Below are 11922 nucleotides of genomic sequence, written 5' to 3'. Positions count from 1 at the left end.
TTAGAACAGTGCTTGGCACATAGAAAGTGTTTAACAAATACCAACATTATTATTATTATTATTTATTCCCAGTGCTTAGAACAGTGCTTGGCACATAGAAAGTGTTTAACAAATACCAACATTATTATTATTATTATTTTTTATTTACTGTGCTCTTGGGAGAGGCCAGGACACGGTGGGGGTCCTGCGGGGCCCACCCGGCTCCCTCCCAAGGGACTCGAACCCACCACGTCCTGTGTCCTTTCGAGACACGGAGGGCTTCCCGGCCAGGGCGCCCACTACACAGACACACAGAGACAGACAGAGACAGCCAGACAGAGATGGGTGGGCAGAGACAGACAGCCAGAGGTGGGAGGGCAGAGACAGCTAGCCAGAGATGGGTGGGCAGTGATGGGCACACAGAGACGGCCAGAGAAGGGAGGGCAGAGACGGACAGACAGAGATGGGCGGGCAGAGATAGCCAGAGAAGGGAGGACAGAGACGGCCAGACGGAGATGACCAGGCAGAGAAAGCCGGCAAGAGGCGGAAGAATAAAGACAGCCACCCGGAGATGGGTGGGCAGAGATGGGCAGACAGAGACAGTTAGCTGAGATGGACGGGCAGGCAGAGACGGGCAGGCAGAGATGGGTGGGCAGAGACAGCTAGCCAGAGACGAGACAGGCTGGCAGAGACAGTCAGTCAGAGATGCATGGGCAGAGACAGTCAGCCAGAGACTGGTGGGCAGAGACAGCCAGCCAGAGACAGAAGGGGAGAGACAAGCAGGGAGTGAGAAGCAGGCAAAGCCTGGTGGACAGGGAGGGCAGGCAGAGAGAGCTGGCCAGAGACAGCCGGCTAGAGTTGGGAGGGGAGAAGACCATCTGCGGCAAATGACTTTGCCAAGCTGGCGCGGGGCCTGGTGTGTCCAGGAAATTGGCTGCTAGGGAGGGTTTTCCCCTAGTCTGGACAATAAGTCCAGTGCTCCACGCTACTCCATTCCGCTCCACTCATAGCCTCTTTCCCTGAGTAGTAGTAGCAATCAATCAATCAATCAATCGTATTTATGGAGCCCTTTCTGTAATGGCATATATTAAGGCTTACTATGTGCAAAGCACTGTTTTAGGCCCTGGGGAGGTTACAAGGTGATCAGGTTGTCCCTCAGGGGGCTCACAGTCTTAATCCCCATTTTACAGAGGAGTTAACTAAAGGCTTGGGAGAAAACAATACAACAGAGTTGCTGGACACGTTCCCAGCCTACAATGAGCATATAGTCTAGGGTGGGGAGATAGACATTAATATGAATAAATAAATGACACATATACACATAAATGCTGAGGAGTTCAGGGAGGGGTGACTAAAGGGAGCAAATCCAAGTGGAAGGCTGATGCAGAAGGGAGCAGGAGAAGAGAAAATGAGAGCTTTAGTCAGGGAAGGCCTCTTGGAGGAGACGAGCTTTTAATAAAGCTTTGAAGGTGGGGAGAGTGATCATCTTTCCAGATATGAAGGGGGAAGGCATTCCAGGCCAGAAGCAGGATGTGGGCGAGAGGTCAGCGCCGAGATAGATGAGATTGAAGTAAAATGAATAGTTTGGCATTAGAGGAGAGAAACGTCCCGGCTGGGTTGTAATAGGAGAGTAATGAGGTGAGGTAGGAGGGGGCAAGTTGACTGAGTGCTTTGAAGATGATGGTAAGGAGGTGGAGGGGCAACCGTTGGAGGTTCTTGAGGAGTGGGGGAAAAAGGGACTGAATTTTTTTAGAAAAAAGATCTGGGCAGCAGGGCGAAGAATGGACTGGAGTAGGGAGAGACAGGAGGCAGGGAGGTCAGCAAGGGAGCTGAGATAATCAAGGCAGGAGAGGATAAATGCTTGGATTAATGTGGTAGCAGATTGGATGGAGAGGAAAGGGCAGATGTCCTTTAGAGATCCTTTCCTTTAGAAATGTCATGAATCAATCAATCAGTCAATCGTATTTATTGAGCGCTTACTGTGTGCAGAGCACTGTACTAAGTGCTTGGGAAGCCCAAGTTGGCAACATCTAGAGACAGTCCCTACCCAACAGTGGGCTCACAGTCTAAAAGGGGGAGACAGAGAACAGAACCAAACATACTAACAAAATAAAATAAATAGAATAGATATGTACAAGTAAAATAAATAAATAAATAGAGTTATAAATATGTACAAACGTATATACATATATACAGGTGAAGGGAGAACCACGTGACAGATCGAATCTGTGTTGAATGAAAGAGATGAGTAGAGAGTAGCATCAGGTTTACAGGCTTGTGAGATACGGAGGATGGTGGTTTTGTCTGCCACGGTGGGATAATCAAGGGGAGAAGAGGGTTTGGGTGGGAGAAGGAGGAGTTCTATTTCGGACATGTTAAGTTTGACGTGTCGGAAGCGCTGAACAAATACCATTATTACGTCCAGGTAGAGATGTCCTGAAGCCAGAAGGAAATGTAAGACTGCAGAGAAGACAGAGCAAGGTTGGAGATGTAGATTTGGGAATCGTCTGCCTACGGGGTGATAGTTGAAGCCATGGGAGCAAATGAGTTCTCCGAAGGAGTGGGTGTAGATGGAGATAATAGTGGCAGTAGCATTCATTCAATCATATTTATTGAGCGCTTACTGTGTGCAGAGCACTGTACTAAGCGCTTGGAAAGTACAATTCGGCAACAGAGGCAATCCCCGCCCAACAATGGGCTCACAGCCTAGAAGGACTGTAGAAGCAGCAACAGCATAGTAGAAGCAGCGTGGCATAGTGGATAGAGGGCATGGGCCTGGAAGTAAGAAGGACCTGGGTCTTAATATGATAATAATAATAACAATGGCATTTATTAAGCTCTTACTATGTGCAAAGCACTGTTCTAAGCACTGGGGAGGTTACAAGGTGATCAGGTTGTCCCACGGGGGGGCTCACAGTCTTAATCCCCATTTTACAGATGAGGTAACTGTGGCCCAGTGAAGTGACTTGCCCAAAGTCACACAGCTGACAATTGGCGGAGCTGGGATTTGAACCCATGACCTCTGACTCCTAAGCTCGTGCTCTTTCCACTGAGCCATGCTGCTTCTCTGTCTCTGCCACTTGTCTGCTGTGTGACCTTGGGCAATTCACTTAACTTCTCAGGGCCTGTTACCTCATCTGTAAAATGGGGATTAAGACTGTGAGCCCCTTCTAGGGTGTGAACTGCGTCCAACCTGATTTGCCGGTATTTACCCCAGCGCTTAGTATAATGCCTGGCACATAGTAAGCGCTCAGACAAGGACCATTAAAAGAAATAGTAGTAGCAGTTGCAAGAGTAGCTGCAGCAGTAGTAGCAGTTGCAGTAGAACTTGTAGTCGCAGAAGACAGCAACAGTAATAATAATAATAATGGCATTTATTAAGCACTTACTATGTGCAAAGCACTGTTCTAAGCACTGGGGCGGTTACAAGGTAATCAGGTTGTCCCATGGGGTGCTCACAGTCTTAATCCTTATTTTACAGATGAGGTAACTGAGGCACAGAGAATAATAATAATAATAATGGCATTTGTTAAGCACTTACTATGTGCAAAGCACTCTTCTAAGCGCTAGGGGGGATACAAGCTGATCAGGTTGTCCCACGTGGGGCTCACAGTCAACATCCCCATTTTATAGATGAGGTAACTGAGGCTCAGAGAAGTTAAGTGAGTTGCCCAAGTTCACACAGCAGACATGTGGTGGAGCTGGGATTCAAACCCATGACCTTCCCCTTCTAAACTGTGAGCCCACTGTTGTGTAGGGACCGTCTCTATATGTTGCCAACTTGTACTTCCCAAACGCTTAGTACAGTGCTCTGCACACAGTAAGCGCTCAATAAATACGATTGATTGATTGATTGACCTCTGACTCCAAAGCCCGGGCTCTTTCCATTGAGCCACGTAGAGAAGTGAAGTGACTCGCCTGAAGTCACACAGCTGACAAGTGGCAGAGCCAGGATTAGAACCCATGACCTCTGGCTCCCAAGTCCGTGCTCTTTCCACTTAACCACGCTGCTTCTCTTCTTTATTGAGCGCTTACTGTGTGCAGAGCACTGCACTAAGTGCTTGGGAAGTACAAGTTGGCTTTGTGACCTTGGGCAAGTCACTTCACTTCTCTGTGCCTCAGTTCCCTCATCTGGAAAATGGGGATTAAGACTGTAAGCCCCACGTGGGACAACCTGATCACCTTGTATCTCCCCAGCGCTTAGAACAGTGCTTGGCACATAGTAAGCACTTAACAAATGCCATCATTATTAGTAGTAGTAGTTGCATAGAAGCAAGAGAGTCAGTAGTAGTAAGTAGTAGTAGTAATAAGTAGAAGTAGTAAGTAATAATAATAATGGCATTTATTAAGCACTTACTATGTGCAGAGCACCGTTCTAAGCGTTGGGGGGATACAAGGTGATCAGGTTGTCCCACGTGGGGCTTACAGTCTTAATCCCCATTTTACAGATGAGGGAACTGAGGCTTATTATCATTTTTGGCTCCGCACCACTGGCTTTCCTGAGGCAGAGCATTGCCCCAGGACCAAAAGCTTAGGGCTTTTGTCAACTTGTTGCCAACTTGTACTTCCCAAGCATTTAGTACAGTGCTCTGCACACAGTAAGCGCTCAATAAATATGATTGATTGATTAGGGCCATCTGGGACCCTCCGGACCAAGGGTTTGGGGTTGCTCAGGGCCACCCAGGGTGGTCTTTTCTCCCAGCCGAGGGCTTGGAGCCCCCAAAGCGGGGCCCCCCACGGCCAAGGGCTCGGGACTGATTTGCACATCGGCACATCCAATCAATCGTATTTATTGAGCGCTTACTGTGTGCAGAGCACTGTACTAACCACCAATCCATCATCCATCCGTCAACCCGCGTTCCCACCCATCTGTCCACACATCCATCCACTCGCCCCCGCCCCAATTTACTCATCCATCCATCCATCCATCCATCCAACCGCCTGCCGACCGGACCGGTCGCATGATTATCCTCATCTCCTCGGGTGAAAAGTCATTTGACTGGTGAGAAAGACCTTGTTGGCTTAACTGTGCTGGGGAAACTGAGCCATTTCCTGCTTCCTTGGGAAAGACTCCGCGCTGTTCGGACTTTGCTTACTCAGGATTCTTCCAGCAGCCGGAGCCAAATGTGTCAAGTCCCTAGAGCAATGCTTTCTGTGCTGATGAGGCCAAAACAGGGAACGTGTCTGCGAATTCTGTTATATTGTGCTCTCCCAAGCACTTAATACAGCACTCTGCTTTATATTAAGTGCTCAGTAAATACCACTGATTGATTGCGCAGCCATTGATGGTTCCAAAACTTCAACAAGGCCAGTGTGAAGACTAAGATTAGCCACTGGGATAAGGTTAAATTAAGGTCTGGAGCGGGGAGTTGGGGTATTGGGGGTTCATTCATTCATTCAATCGTATTTATTGAGCGCTTGCTGGGTGCAGAGCACTGGACTAAGCGCTTGGGAAGTACAAGTTGGCAACATATAGAGATGGTCCCTACCCAGCAACGGGCTCACAATCTAGAAGGGGGAGACAGAGAACAAAACACAACATATTAACAAAATAAAATAAATAGAATAAATACGTACAAATAAAATAAATAGAGTAATAAATAGAGTAATAAATAAATAGAGTAATTTTAGAGGGGGTTGTGGGTTGGAGTTGGAACAGCTGGAGATTGGGGTTTCCCTTCAGACTAGAAATTTCTAGTCGGCAGGGAACGTCTCTGGTAGCTCTGATGTACTCTGACACACAGTAAGCGCTCAATAATAACCATTGATTCGTTCATTCAGTTGTACTTATTGAGCCTTATGGTGTGCAGAGCACTGTATTAAGTGCTTAGGAGAAGTACAATAGAACAATAAATGGACACAGTCCCCGCCCATGAGGAGTTTACAGTTTAATAATAATGATCGCACTTGTTAAGTGCTTACTATGTGCGAAGCACTGTTCTAAGCGCTGGGGGGGATACAAGGTGATCAGGTTGTCCCACGTCGGGCTCACAGTCTTAATCTGACTGTGACTAGACTGTGAGCCCACTGTTGGGTAGGGACAGTCTCTATATGTTACCAACTTGTACTTTCCAAGTGCTTAGTACAGTGCTCTGCACACAGTAAGTGCTCAATAAATATGATTGATTGATTGATTAATCCCCATTTTACAGATGAGGCAACTGAGGCTCAGAGAACTTAAGTGACTTGCCCAAAGTCATACAGCTGACAAGTGGCGGAGCCGGGATTAGAACTCATGACCTCTGACTCTTTCCACGGAGCCACGCTGCTTCTCTAATTTAATAATAGTTTAATAATAATGATGGTATTTGTTAAGCGCTAACTATGTGCCAAGCACTGTTCTGAGCGCTGAGAGAGGATAAGCTTTGATTGGTTGGGGTAGCTAGGGGCTGGGGTTGGGGCCAGAAATGCCAGCGATGACATCAAGGGTCTCAAATATTCAATCAATCGCATTTATAGAGTGCTTACTGTGTGCAAAGCACTGTACTAGTACTTGGGAGAGCATAATATATGCTCTCCCAATTACGTTGCCAACTTGTACTTCCCAAGCATTTAGTACAGTGCTCTGCACACAGTAAGCGCTCAATAAATACGATTGAATGAATGAATAATATAACAAACAGAGCTGCCCACAATGAGCTCACAGACTAGAGGGGGAGACAGACATTAATATAAATAAATTACGGATATATCCATATGTCTGTGGGAATGGGAGGGAGGATGAATTGGAGCAAGTAAGAGCGGCGCAGAAGGGAGAGGAAGAAATGGAGAGGAAGGCTTAGGGAAGGCTTCTTGGAGGAGGTATGCATTCAATAAGGCTTTGAAGTCGGGGTGAGCAATTCTTTGCCTGGTATGAGGAGAGATACCTTTGTCAATCAATCAATCAGTCGTATTTATTGAGCACTTACTGTGTACAGAGCACTGTTCTAAGCGCTTGGGAAGTACAATCAATCAATCAATTGCATTTGTTGAGCGCTTACTGTGTGCAGAGCACTGTACTAAACGCTTGGGAAGTCCAAGTTGGCAACATCTAGACACGGTCCCTACCCAACAGTGGGCTCACAGTCTAGTCACAGTCAGATTAAGACTGTGAGCCCGACGTGGGACAACCTGATCACCTTGTATCCCCCCCAGCGCCTGAAAAGGACTCACAGAAAATAATAATAATGGCATTTGTTAAGCAAGCATCCTCTCGGAAGTCACAGGCCCCTTAGAGCTGCTCAGTCGGTCAGCCGATGACCTCTGACCCCTCCTTCCGCGCAGGGCTCCCCTCCCGGCTCCCTAGAATAATAATAATAATGGCATTTATTAAGCGCTTACTATGTGCAAAGCACTGTTCTAAGCGGTGGGAAGGTTACAGGGTGATCAGGTTGTCCCCGGGCGGGCTCACAGTCTTCATCCTCATTTTACAGATGAGGTAACTGAGGCCCAGAGAAGTTAAGTGACTTGCCCGAAGTCACACAGCTGACAATTGGCAGAGCCGGGAACACGGGGGTTGAGCCGAGGCCGGCCCCGGCAGTGAATATGCCGGACAGGAAGGCTCTCGGTGACATATCTGGACTGGCCAGGGGACAGAGCGACCGGAGGCCGAAACATCACTGCGATAGACGTCTGGGAGGGTAGCCGGCTGCCCCAGTTAGCTGTAGAGAAGGGGAGAAGTGGAGAAGAACGCTTAATCAATCGTATTAATTAGAGAGAAGCAGCGTGGCTCAGTGGAAAGAGGACGGGCTTTGGAGTAAGAGGGCATGAGTTCAAGTCCCAACTCCATCAATTGTCAGCTGTGTGACTTTGGACAAGTCACTTAACTTCTCTGTGCCTCAGTTACCTCCTCTGTAAAATGGAGATTAAGACTGTGAGCCCCCCGTGGGACAACCAGATCACCTTGTAACCATCGCGGCGCTTAGAACAGTGCTTTGCACATAGTAAGTGCTTAATAAGTGCCATTAATCCATCAATCAATCAATCAATCGTATTTATTGAGCGCTTACTATGTGCAGAGCACTGTACTAAGCGCTTGGGAAGTACAAATTGGCATCACATAGAGACAGTCCCTACCCGATAGTGGGCTCACAGTCTAAAAGGGGGAGACAGAGAACAGAACCAAACATACCAACAAAATAAAATAAGTAGGATAGAAATGTACAAGTAAAATAAATAAATAAATAAATAAACAGAGTAATAAATATGTACATCCATATATACATATATACAGGTGCTGTGGGGAGGGGAAGGCGGTAAGGCGGGGGGATGGAGAGGGGGACGAGGGGGAGAGGAAAGAAGGGGCTCAATCTGGGAAGGCCTCCTGGAGGAGGTGAGCTCTCAGCAGGGCCTTGAAGGGAGGAAGAGAGCTAGCTTGGCGGATGGGCAGAGGGAGGGCATTCCAGGCCCGGGGGATGACGTGGGCCGGGGGTCGATGGCGGGACAGGCGAGAGCGAGGTACAGTGAGGTACATTATTATTATTATTATTAGTAGTAGTAGTAGTAGTAAAGGACAATTCTTCAGGATCGTTGAGCCTCCCACCAGCAGAATCACGGGAGTTCACAGAACTGCCAGTTTCTCTCATTAACTTCCCTCTCCTCTGAGTGTACAGAGTTTCACACTCGAATGAGACCCCGTAAATGCAATTACCAGGTCATTAACATCTTTTAATGTTAACACACATTAACATTGTTAATTAACACGTTAACACACTTTTAACACAGTCTTTTAGACTGTGAGCCCACTGTTGGGTAGGGACTGTCTCTATGTGTTGCCAACTTGTACTTCCCAAGCACTTAGTACAGTGCTCTGCACACAGTAAGCGCTCAATAAATATGATTGATGATGATTAACATAGACTTTTAAGTAAGAGTTTTGCGATGTGGCACACTAATGTCTTTGCTTAGCTCTATTTGCATGTGGACTGGAGCCAGAATCTTCACCATTCCAAAGATGAAGCTTTTCTTATCTTAAACTTTGATTTTGCAGAAAGAAAGAGCAAAGGGTTATCGTCCAGATTTGTCTGACCCAAAGAACAAGTAGATGAAAGAGGGGTTCTGTGGGGCTGCATTATCCCAGGCCCATTTCCCCCTCTCTCCTGGACACGGCTGGAGCACACTGTTCAAATATTCTTAAATTAAGATGCTCCTTGGGAAAAGGAACTTGGAAAATGTGAAAGATGAAATGGTCAAACAGCAAAAATGCTTCAAGATTAGTTCAGAGTCGGGAAATTGGCCAAGTTAGATATGCAATCTCTTTTATTAAAACCAGGAACAGCAGAGGAACAGAAAATTGAATTTTAAAATTCATGGCTTTGCCTCACCGATGATTGATTCTGAGGCCTATCAAAGGCCCAGGAGTGGGGTGGGTGTGTGAGGGGGTGTACTGTGGTTTCAGTAGAGCGCTAATAATAATAATAATGGTATTTGTTAAGCGCTTACTATGTGCAGAGCACTGTTCTGTCCTAGGAGACACCCAATACATATTAGTAATTTGTATTAGGCACTTACTATGTGCCAAGCACTATGCTAAGCTCTGGGGTAGACACAAGGTCATCAGGTGGGACTCAGTCCTTATCTCAGCGTGGCTTGGTGGAAAGAGCACGAGCTTGGGAGTCAGAGGTCATGGGTTCTAATCCCGGCTCCGCCACTTGTCAGCTGTGTGACTTTGGGCAAGTCACTTCACTTCTCTGTACCTCAGTTATCTCACCTGTAAAATGGGGATGAAGACTGTGAGCCCCACGTGGGACAACCTGATCACCTTGTATCTACTCCAGCGCTTAGAACAGTGCTTGGCACATAGTAAGCACTTAACACTTAACTGTGAGCCCACTGTTGGGTAGGGACCGTCTCTATATGTTGCCAACTTGTACTTCCCAAGCACTTAGTACAGTGCTCTGCACACAGTAAGCGCTCAATAAATACGATTGATTGATTGATTAAAAAAAAGGGATAATGTCTTCTATCTCCACTGGTCTCTCCCACAAGCTTAGTCCAAGTGATCCACTCACTGTGGCCAATCAGTACACAGATGGATCACTTCATCCAGGATGCAATTAATAATCTACCAGGAGTATGGTTGATGAAATAGAAGAGTGAATAGTTCACTAAATGCATCATCATCATCGATACTTTTCATTGAGTGAGATACTTTCCATTGAGAGCACTGTACGAAACATTTGGGAGAATAATAATAATAATAATAATGAGAACACAATACAACAGAGATGGCAGATACATTCCCTACCCCTAAAGCGCTTACAAGTCTAAATGGGGAGAGAGATTAATATAAATGAATAATGGATATGTACATAAATTCTATGGAGCAAATGTCAGACCCAATTTGCCTGTAACCACCCCAGCGCTTAGTGCAGTACATAGTGCTGCTTCAGAGAAGCAGCATGGCTCAGTGGAAAAGAGCCCGGGCTTTGGAGTCAGAGGTCATGGGTTCGAATCCCAGCTCCGCCGCTTGTCAGTTGTGTGACTTTGGGCAAGTCACTTAACTTCTCTGTGCCTCAGTGACCTCATCTGTAAAATGGGGATTAAGACTATGAACCCCCTGTGGGACAACCTGATCACCTTGTAACCTCCCCAGCGCTTAGAACAGTGCTCTGCACATAGTAAGTGCTTAATAAATGCCATCATCATTATTATTACACAATAAGCACTTAATAAATACCACAATTATTATTGTTGTTATCATCAAATGTCCAAAGGTCACAGATCTAAGTGCATAGATGACACAGAAGGGTGAGTGAGGCAGGGAAAAAGAGCTTAATCCAGACTGAGCCCCCTTTTTCCTCTCCTCCTCCCCATCCCCCCCACCCTACCTCCTTCCCCTCCGCACAGCACCTGTATATATGTTTGTACAGATTTATTACTCTATTTTACTTGTACATATTTATTATTCTATTTATTTTGTTAATGATGCACATCTAGCTTTATTTCTGCTTATTCTGATGACTTGACACCTATCCACATGTTTTGTTTTGTCGTCCATCTCCCCCTTCTAGACTGTGAGCCCGTTGTTGGGTAGGGACCATCTCTATATGTTGCCAACTTGTACTTCCCAAGCGCTTAGTCCAGTGCTCTGCAAACGGTAAGAGCTCAATAAATACTATTGAATGAATGAATTGGGGAAGACCTCTTGGAGGAGATGTGACCTTGAGAAGCAGCATGGTCTAATGGCTAGAGCACAGTCTTGGCAATCAGAAGGACCTGGGTTCTAATCCTGGCTCTTCCACTTGTCTGCTGTATGACCTTGACTTCTCTCTCTCATTCAACCCACCTATTCAATCCATCACTAAATTCTGTTGGTTCCACCTTCACACCACTGCCAAAGTCCTCTCTTTCCTCTCCACCCTCCCTGTACAACGGTAATCCAATCACTTATCCTACATCACCTTGATTACTGCATCAGCCTCCCAATCTCCTGTCTCTCCCCACTCCAGTCCGTACTTCACTCTGCCGCCTGAATCATTTTTCTACAGAAACATTCAGGACATGTTTCCCGGCTTTTCAAGAGCCTCCAGTGGTTGTCCATCCACCTCCTCATCAAACAAAAATCAATCAATCAATCAATCAATCGTATTTATTGAGCGCTTACTATGTGCAGAGCACTGTACTAAGCGCTTGGGAAGTACAAATTGGCAACACATAGAGACAGTCCCTACCCAACAGTGGGCTCACAGTCTAAAAGGGGGAGACAGAGAACAGAACCAAACATACCAACAAAATAAAATAAATAGGATAGAAATGTACAAGTAAAATAAATAAATAAATAAATAAATAGAGTAATAAATATGTACAACCATATACACATATATACAGGTGCTGTGGGGAAGGGAAGGAGGTAAGATGGGGGGATGGAGAGGGGGACGAGGGGGAGAGGAAGGAAGGGGCTCAGTCTGGGAAGGCCTCCTGGAGGAGGTGAGCTCTCAGCAGGGCCTTGAAGGGAGGAAGAGA

Source organism: Tachyglossus aculeatus, chromosome 3, assembly GCF_015852505.1.
Source record: "Tachyglossus aculeatus isolate mTacAcu1 chromosome 3, mTacAcu1.pri, whole genome shotgun sequence".
Classification (NCBI taxonomy): Eukaryota; Metazoa; Chordata; class Mammalia; order Monotremata; family Tachyglossidae; genus Tachyglossus; species Tachyglossus aculeatus.
This window is presented reverse-complemented; position numbering follows the sequence as displayed.